Below are 10,031 nucleotides of genomic sequence, written 5' to 3'. Positions count from 1 at the left end.
GCCAGTCATGGGGCTTGAACTCTGGGCCTTGGTTCTGTCCCTCAGCTCTTCAGCTCAAGGCTAGCACTGTACCACTTGAGCCACAGTGTCACTTCTGGCTTTTTTGTTGTTTATGTGGTGCTGAGGAATTGAACCCAGGGCCTCATGCATGTGAGGCAAGCACTCTACCACTGAGCCACCTTCCCAGCCCCAGATCTCAGCTTCTTGAGTAGCTAGGATTACAGGTGTGAGCCACTGGCATCAGCTTAAATTAAATAATAATAATAATTACATTAGCTGTATAAGAGGAGTTTTCATTGTGACATTTCCATGCATAGTCACAATATAATCAACCCCCCTACATCATTCTCTCCCCTCTTCCTAATATAATTTCAAGAGGTTTCATTGTTCTACTTTCATACTTGCCAACAATCTATTCTTACCGTATCTATCTCCTTTTACCCTTTCCTTAAAAGGAAATAAATTCAGCTTGAAGCCAGCATGGAAAGAAAAGTCCACAAGACTCTTCAATTAACCACCAGAAAATCATAAGTGGAGTTGTGGTTCAAAGTGTAGAATGCTGGCCCTGAGCAGAAAAGCTCAGAGACAGTGTCCAGGCTCTGAGTTCAAGCCCCACGATTGATACCCCCCCAAAAAAGAGGAAATAAACTCTAAAATGTGTCATAAAGGATATATGTATACATATATTTGTGTGTGTATATATATGCATAGTACTAGCTAAGAGTATCTACCTGTGTTAACCTTTTTTTTTTTTTTGTCAGTTGTGGGGCTTGAACTCTGGGCCTGGGCATCATCCCTCAGCTCTTTAGCTCAAGGCTAGCACTCTACCACTTGAACCACAGCACCACTTCCGGTTTTCTGGTGGTTTATTGGAGATAAGAGTCTTATAGACTTTCCTGCCCAGACTGGCTTTGAATTGTGATCCTCAGATCTCAGCCTCCTGAGTAGCTAGGACTACAGGCATGAGCCATCAGCACCTGGCTGTGTGTTAACCTTTTTAAGAAGGTAATAGCATTTTATGGATGAGAAAATGGAGACTTGGAGATGTAAAGTAACATGTACAAGGGCCCAACACACCAACTCATTTATTAGGTTACTTTATAAATGTTACACAGATATTTCAAATTCAATGTGTCTACAATGGAACACATATACATTGCCACAGATTAAATTCTGTATGACCAAACTTGATAACTATCCCAATCTGAGAAAGTGGAAATGGCGTGGGCACTGGAGTTATATAGACTTGGGTTTAAATTCTGAGTCTGGCTCTTGCTAGCTCTTACTCTTTTGCTCCTTTCCTAAGAGTTTGACATGACCAGGACCCAATTGCAGGGGACCCTGGAAGTCAGATATTTTCATAATGGACTAACCCCTGGCTAATGAAGGGGTATTTCCTCTTCCTAGGTCAGCACTGAATGCTTAAAGCAGAGACTGGATGGAGAAAGTTGTTCTGGCCTAGGGCTTCCCTATCACTGAAGTATAAGGATTACACTGAGCTGTGTCCTTGAAGTCCTTGCAATTCTTTGAAGTAGGTGTATGTGTTAGGGATAGACCCCTTGCTCTTCTGTGTACAGGAATGCTCCTCTGTTTAATTTAATTTAGGACCTCTTCTATTGAGGTGACTGGGAATGGAATCTGCTTCCAGATACCCCTGGCATCCATGACGAATAGGCTTTCAGGGTTAACTGATTTTTTTTTTTTCTGGTCCTGGGACTGTCCCTGAGCTTTGCTGTTCAAGGCTAGTATTATACCACTTGAACCACAGCTCCACTTCTGGATTTTTTGGTGGTTAAATAGAGGTAAGAGTCTCATAGACTTAACTGCCCAGGCTGGCTTTGAATTGCAGTCCTCAGATCTCAGCCTCCTGAGCAGCTAGGATTACAGGAATGAGGCACTGGCACCCAGCTTTTTTTTTTTTTTTTAATCAGTCATGGGGCTTGAACTCTGGGCCTGGGCGCTGTCCTTGTGCTCTTCAGCTCAAGGCTAGCACTCTACCACTTGAGCCACAATGCCACTTACTGTTTTCTAGTGGCTAATTGGAGATAAGAGTTTCACAGAGGTTCCTGCCCAGGCTGGCTTTGAACCACTATCCTCAGATCTCAGCCTCCTGAGTAGCTAGGATTACAAGTATGAGCAACCACTGCCCGGATTGGCACTCAGCTTTGACTAATAGTTGTACCCTCTTCCAACACATCTATTTGAAGCCGGGTCTGAAAAACACCCATGTTGGTTGTGGTCTGGGATTTAAGCTCTCTGAATTTTAGTTCTATTTACTAGAAATAAATGGTTAACAACCCTTCTTTTTTTCTTCTTCTTTTTTTTATTGTAAAGATACTATACAGAGGGTTACAGTTACATGAGTGAGGTAATGAGTACACTTCCTCTTGAACATTGTTACTGCCTCCATTGTTTTCTCCCTACCATCCCCTCCCTCCCTACCTTCCCCGAGGTTCTTTTTTTTTTTTTTGATTGTGATTAAGTGATTACATAATTTCTGGAATTTCACAGTATTGTGGTTCATTCTAACTTTCCTGGAGCAAATTGTCTATCACAGTCTGTAACATATAACGGTGTTCACATGTTATACACCATACATGTGATCAGCAGCATGGGGATATTTAGTAGTGGTTCGACCAGATGAGTGGGAGTTCTTTGTTTCTTAAGTCCTGTTACTTTTGTCGTATCACCTAACATTTTGGATTTAGCATCCACTTATCAGGGAGACCATGTACCGTTTGTCTCTTCGCTCTTGGCTTACCTCGCTCAACATGATTCCTTCTAGCTCCATCCATTTCCCTGCAAATGCCATTATTTTGTCATTTCTAATGGCTGCATAATATTCCATTGTGTATAGATACCACAATTTTTGGATCCATTCATCTGTGGTGGGGCATCTGGGTTGTTTCCATATCCTAGCTATTGTGAACAGTGCTGCAATAAACATGGAGGTGCACGTGTCCTTGTATATTGGTTCCTGTTGTTCAGGGTAGATGCCTAGAAGTGGTATGACTGGGTCGTAAGGGAGGTCAATCTTTAGCTTTCTAAGGACCCTCCAGACTGCTTTCCAAAGTGGTTGTATAAGTGTACATTCCCACCAGCAGTGTAATAGGGTTCCTCTTTCTCCACATCCCCTCCAGCATTTGTCGTTGGCTGATTTGTGGATGTGGGACATTCTGACTGGGGTAAGGTGGTATCTCAGGGTTGTCTTTATTTGCATTTCCTTCACCACCAGAGATGATGAACATTTCCTCATGTGTTTCTTTGCCATTTTTATTTCTTCATTTGAGAAGTCCCTCTTTAGTTCCCTTGCCCATTTAGTAACTGGTTTGTTAGGTTTGGGAGGGATTAGTTTCTTGAGTTCCCTGTATATACAGGATGTTAACCCCTTGTCTGATATATTGCTGGTAAATATTTTTTCCCAATTAGTTGGTTGTCTTTCTAGCTTGGTTGCGATAGATTTAGCTGTGCAGAAGCCTTTTATTTTAAGGTAGTCCCATTTGTCCAGTCTCTCTCCAACTTGTTGTGACCCTGGGACTCTGTTCAGGAAGTTCCTTCCTGTGCCTATTAGTTCAAGTGTCTCTCCTACTTTGTCCTGCAGTAGTTTCAGAGATTCAGGTTTAATGTTAAGGTCTTTAATCCATTTTGAGTTGAGGTTAACAACCCTTCTTACCTAGGTTTATGTTACACATATTACATAAAGTAATTCTTTAACCATGTTTTGATCCTGGAAAGGATCTTTCTCCTAGCTTTTTCTTTTCCTCCTTCTCCACTACCTTCTTCTCCCAGACACCAAGACACAATATGGGTCATATAGCCTCTTTGTTCTCCCTCACTCCTTAAAAATGACCAGAAGTCATGACTTGTCATTGCTGTCTGTAGACCTCTAAACACCCACTACTTATTAGCTGAGTTCATTTTTCACTTATCACTGCAGTTAAGCTATTTAATTATTCTCCCTCCTCTCAGCTCATCTCCCAACCCATCCTCCATGCGGTTGCTATTTCTAAAATGCAAATTTGATCATGTCTCTCCCCTGCTTAAAATTCTTCATTTGCTTGCCATCACCTTCAGGGAAAAAAAAATCCAACCTCTTTAGCATGTTACACAAAGTCCTTTGTGAGTTGGCCGCTATTTATCAGTCTGCCCCCTTCTGTTATATCCCTTTCTCTCCTCTGACCCAGTACATTGCATTTGGCTCTAGATGTGCTTAAACATTTAGTGTTCCCTGCACAGGCTGTGCTCACTCACCTCAGAACATTTGCCCTTGTTCTGTCTGGTACAAAAGTCCCCATCTCCCTTCCAAAGGAACCCTCCTCCTCTGGTGTCCCTGATCCTTTGGCCCTTGAGGTCCTAATGCAGTAGGTGTCACCTTTGGGAGTCCAAGGGCTAGAATATACCTATGCACACAAATGTATCACAGTGTTTGCCATACTGCAGAAAGGCATTTATCATATGGCAAACAATTGTCTGCTTTTCTCTGACTCTGTTTCTCAAAGATGGGGTGCTAAAGTCAAGGAGTGCATTTATTATTCTTTCTTGTTGAGGCAGGGCCTAGCTTCTAATTCATAGACCTGCCTCAGCATTGCAAATGCTAGAATTACAGGTATGAAACACCACACTTGGCTAATGGCTGTGTCTTTTATTTTTTGGATCCTTAGTCTTTTGTTTCATTGTTTTTGGGTGGTACTGGGGCTTGAACTTAGGGCCTCATGAGCACTGTTAGACAAGTTCTCTGCCACTTGAGCCATGTGTTCAGCCCTTCTTGTTTTAGTTATTTTAAAAAATTTATTACTATTATTATTTTTATTATTTTGTTTATGTGGTACTGAGGAATCGAACCTAGGGCCTCATACATGCCAGGCAAGTGCTCTACCAGTGAGCCCCACTGAGCCACATTCCCAGCCCCAGCTTTACTTATTTTTTCAGATAGGGTCTTGCATTTTTTCTTGGGATGGGGCATCAGTCTCTACCCTCCTACCTATACATCCTGTGTAACTGAGATAACAAATATGAAACCACTATGCCTAACTTACTTGTTGAGATGGGGGTCTTGCTAACTTTTTTTTGGAGGGGTTCCTGAGATCCTGAACTGCAACTGCTCTTGAGTAGTTGGGATTATAGGTATGTGCTACCATGCCCAGCCCTGAATCTTTAAAGTTTTAAATGCTTCTGGCACATATGATAAATATTTATGACTGAATAAATGGGCCAGAATATAAATTAAGATCTTATTCCAAACTCACTTTCCCTCTCTGTGTAATCAAGGTTATTATTTGTGACATAAGTATTGAATACATGCATTCATTTGTTCAAGAAATATTTAATAGATATTTCATATGAAGTCATCTGATACATTCTTGTTTTCCTTTTAGCTGCAGTCTCATGACTGTCCTTTGCTGTCTCGACTCTGGCAGGATTCTGAATAGTTTTCAGTCTGCTTTATGACTCCATTCTGATTTCTGAACTGTTGCTACATGCTGTTCCTTCCATCCATGTTTGCATTTGATATTGGCCAACCTAACTCACCTGTTCATTGAGCCAGATTTCCAGCCTGGGCCTGCTCTAGCCTGTTTACCCTCTCAGTGTTGGCATAAGTGCTTCATTGAACAGAAAGAGGTCCTTTCATTTGAACCTTGTTATATGCTTTTAATCTTTCTTTAAATTCACCAGTGAGTTCCCATGGTCTGTTGAAGTCAATTGGCTTTCTATTATGCTTCTCCCAATTAATCTCCCTATTGCTTTTGAATCCCTGACAACCACATTCTCTCTTTTGACATATTTTCTCTCTAACCTCTATGTTAGCAAAATGCCTTACACACAAATACTCATTCTGTGTTCTTTGCCTCTCTTTGCCTCTCTCTTTGCCTCTCTCTCTCTCTCTCTTACACACACACACACACACACACACTGTTTTTCTCTCTCTCTCCCTCCCTCCATCCATCCATCTCTATTTTCCCCCTGGTATTGGGGGACCAAACCCAGGGTGAAGACCTTTGCATAGATCAGGTAAGCAACTAGCTACTTAGCTGCACCCCCAACCCTTTCCCCTTCCATCTATATTGTAATAACTTTCTTTTCTTTCTCCTCCAATGAATTCTCCTTTTTTCTTAAGCCTGTGAATAGGAACAGCTATGTTTCTCCCCCGACCCAAGGCTCATTCTTAACCTTGTTACTCTCCTTCCCTTCTGTTCTTCTCTAATTGTTCTCTATTTACAAGGCTCTAGTAGAAAGTAAAAAACACTGTAGTTTTTAGAGTACATTTATAGTCTATGTAAATGTACATTATATATATATATATATATATATATTTTTTTTTTTTTTTTGTCAGTCATGGGGCTTGAACTCTGGGCCTGGGTGCTATCCCTGCACTCTTCGGCTCAAGGTGAGCCTTGAGCCACAGTGCCACTTCCGGTTTTCCAGTGGTTATTGGAGATAAAGAGTCTCAAAGACTTTCCTGCCTGGTTTGGCTTTGAACCGTGCTCCTCAGATCTCAGCCTCCTGAGTAGCTAGGATTACAAGCGTGAGCCACTGGTGCCTGGCTTCTCATGCTCTTGTTGTTGTTGTTTGGTTTTTTGATGTCCTCATACTCTTGCTGGATTTTTTGGATCATATCTGGCATTCTCCATATGAGCCATGCCTCCAGTCCAACTTTTTTGCTAGTTAATTGGAGGCAGAGTCTCAAGGATTATCTGTCTTAGTTGGCTTTGAACTCTGATCTCAGATCTGACTCAATAGCAAGGATTACAGATATGAGCCACTGGTGCTTGGCATCACTTTTGATGCCTCTTTAGCAATGCTGGGGTTTGAATTGAGGGCTCTGTGTGTGCATGGCAGGTGATCTACCATTTGAACCACCCTTCCTCCCAATCCTGATGCCTCCTTACATTAAATTACATTCAACTCTTTTTTTCTGGACTCTTCTCACACTTTCCAAGACTTCTATCACAATACCTACAGCAAAACTGTACCTTCATGTTCACATGCTATCTCTCCCCTACTGAGAACTCTGCCTCCCAAGTGCTGGGATTATTAGTAAACACTACCATGTTCATCCTAGAACTTATTTATTTATTTGCTTGTTTTCTTCCTTTCTTTCTCTTACCTCCCGCCTTCCCCTTTCCACTGCTGGGATGGAATCCAGAGATTTGGGCATACTAGGCAAGTGCTCTTACCACTGAGTTATACATCTCTAGTCCTTGTCATATTTCTTGATATTGTCCATTTTTCTTCTGCTACTGACTACACTTAACCAGGCTCTTATACTTTGATGAGCTGCAGTATCCCCATCTTGGCCTCTCTGCTCTTAGTCTTTCTTTTGTCAAATCAGTCCTGTGTCCCATGCACAAATAATCTAGAAATGCTGTATGTATGAAGGCTTAAATTCTTTGTTCTGATATCCAGGAGCCTTCTATATCTCCTGGAACTTCTCCAACATAAACCTGAATCTTCTTTTTACATGTTTCTTTTATCAGCATACATCTGAGAGATCCATCTTCTCTTCTTTCCCTTCTCTCTTCCTTCATTTGTCTACATTCTACCTCTCCTTTAAGGCTCAACCTATATCTTAGCTTTCTCAGAAAGCTTTTGCCTGTTTTGGTCCTAGATGATGTCTTTCTTTTTTGGCTTATTACTATTTATTATTATATAATTTTTATTGTAATGTATTTGAACTTTTTTTTTTGTCAGTGTGGGGCCTGAACTCTGGGCCTGGGCACTGTCCCTCAGCTCCTCAGCTCAAGGCTAGCGTTCTACCACTTGAGCCACAGCGCCACTTCCAGCTTTTTCTGCTTATGTGATACTGAGGAATGGAACCCAGGGCCTCATGCATGCAAGGCAAGCATTCTATCACTGAGCCACCTTCACTGCCCTGTATTTGAACATTTCATTATCTATGGTAGGAATTGGCAACTTATGGTCTATGAGCCAAATCTGACTTACTTCCTGTGAATAAGAATGATTTTACAGGGCTGAGATGGTGGCTCAGTGGTAGAGTGCTTGCCTTGCATGCATGAGGCCCTGGGTTCGATTCCTCAGCATGACATACACAGAAAAAGCTGGAAGTGGCTGCTATGGCTCAAGTGGTAGAGTGCTAGCCTTGAGCTGAAGAGCTCAGAACAGTGCCCAGGCCCAGGGTTCAAGCTCCTCGACCAGAAAAAAAAAAAAAGAAGAAGAAAAAAACGAATGATTTTACATTAAAACTTAAAATAAGAATATTTTGTAACACATGAAAATTATATGAACTTCAAACTTCAGTATCCACAAATAAAGGTTTATTAAAGCATAACTATACTTCTTTGTTTACATATTGGTTTTTTTTTTTTGGAGGGTCCGGTCATGGGGCCTGAACTCTGGGCCTGGGAGCTGTCCCTCAGCTTTTCAGCTCAAGGCTAGACATATTGGTTTTTTTTTTTTTTTGGGTCCGGTCATGGGGCCTGAACTCTGGGCCTGGGAGCTGTCCCTCAGCTTTTCAGCTCAAGGCTAGCGCTCTACCACTTGAGCTACAGCGCCACTTCCGGTTTTCTGGTGGTTTATTGGAGATAGGAGTCTCACGGTCTCTCCTGCCCGGGCTGGCTTTGAACGGCGATCCTCAGATCTCAGCCTCCTGAGTAGCTAGGATTACAGGCGTGAGCCACCAGCGCCCGGCTCTTTACTATCTTTTTGTAACTACTTAAGAACTTTGGGGAGCTTGATTTTCCTAAAGTCAATCTTTTAAGTGCAAATTAGCTGTTCATTAGAAAGGTGGAAGAAGCCAGAGTAGGTCTAGGGGTAGAGAAGTAGGAGCTCACTTGGTTGGAAATTGAGAAACTCAGGCAGCTAGATTGCCATGGAAAGGGAGTCAAAGGATCTCAGGCAGATGAGGGACAAGAAGTGTTCTTTTTTTCCATTTTCTCTGTTTCTGACCCACAGAGGAAATGTGAATGCACAGAGCATTTAGCTAGGGAAAAGTTAGCTATTTCAGTATTTCATGTTTCTGGTTGTTGAGAAGAGATGGGTAATTCGGATCTCTGAGAACTATTGTATGACAAAGACAAGTTCAGCTATTAATGACTATTTATAATAAGCCAACTGTAACTGCTGTAACTGCTAAAGCTGGAAGTAGTCACCCTTGGGTGACTGAAGCTGTAGAAACAGTTTTACAATGCCCAGATATACTAAAGACAAGAGAATTTAAAGGAATTCCTTAAAAATAAATGAAACCCTCTGTACATCACCTTTATAATAACAATAAATAATAATTTTTTTTGTTAGTCATGGGGCTTGAGACTCTTATCTCCAATAAACCACCAGAAAACCGGAAGTGGTGCTGTGGCTCAAGTGGTAGAACACTAGCCTTGAGCTGAAGAGTGCAGGGACAGTACCAGGCCCAGAGTTCAAGCCCAGCTACTGACAAAAATAAATAAATAAAAGAAAAGAAAAGAAAGAAAAAGAAAACAAGGGCTGGGAAGGTGGCTCAGTGGTAGACCGCTTGCTTTGCATGCATGAGGCCCTGGGTTCGATTCCTTAGTACCACATAAGCAAAAAGAAAAAAGCCAGAAGTGGCGCTGTGGCTCAAGTGGTAGAGTGCTAGCCTTGAGCTGAAGAGCTGAGGAACAGCGCCCAGGCCCAGAGATCAGGCCCCACGACCAGACTCCCCTCCCCCCACAAAAGAAAAAGAAAACAGCTGGGTGTCAGTGGCTCACACCTGTAATTCTAGCTATTCAGGAGGCTGAGATCTGAGGACCAGGGTTCAAAGCCAGCTCAGGCAAAAAAAGCCCATGAAACTCATCTCCAACTAACTACCAGAAAGCTGGAAGTGGTGCTGTGGCTCAAAGAGGTAGAGTGCTAGCCTTGAGCAAAAGAGCTCAGGAACAGCACCCAGTCCCAGAATTCAAGCCTCATGACCAGCAAAAATAGTAACTACAGTTATCAGAGAGTTTGACTTGTATATTTTGTCTTATTTCCTACCCATTTTTTCCTTTAAAATTAAATAGCACAGTAACTATTTTGTAAAGCTCCATTTGATTGGAATAGAATCAATATATAGATTG

This window comes from Dipodomys ordii, unplaced genomic scaffold, assembly GCF_000151885.1.
Source record: "Dipodomys ordii isolate 6190 unplaced genomic scaffold, Dord_2.0 Scaffold131, whole genome shotgun sequence".
In the NCBI taxonomy this organism is placed as follows: Eukaryota; Metazoa; Chordata; class Mammalia; order Rodentia; family Heteromyidae; genus Dipodomys; species Dipodomys ordii.
Note: the sequence above shows the minus strand (reverse complement) of the source record.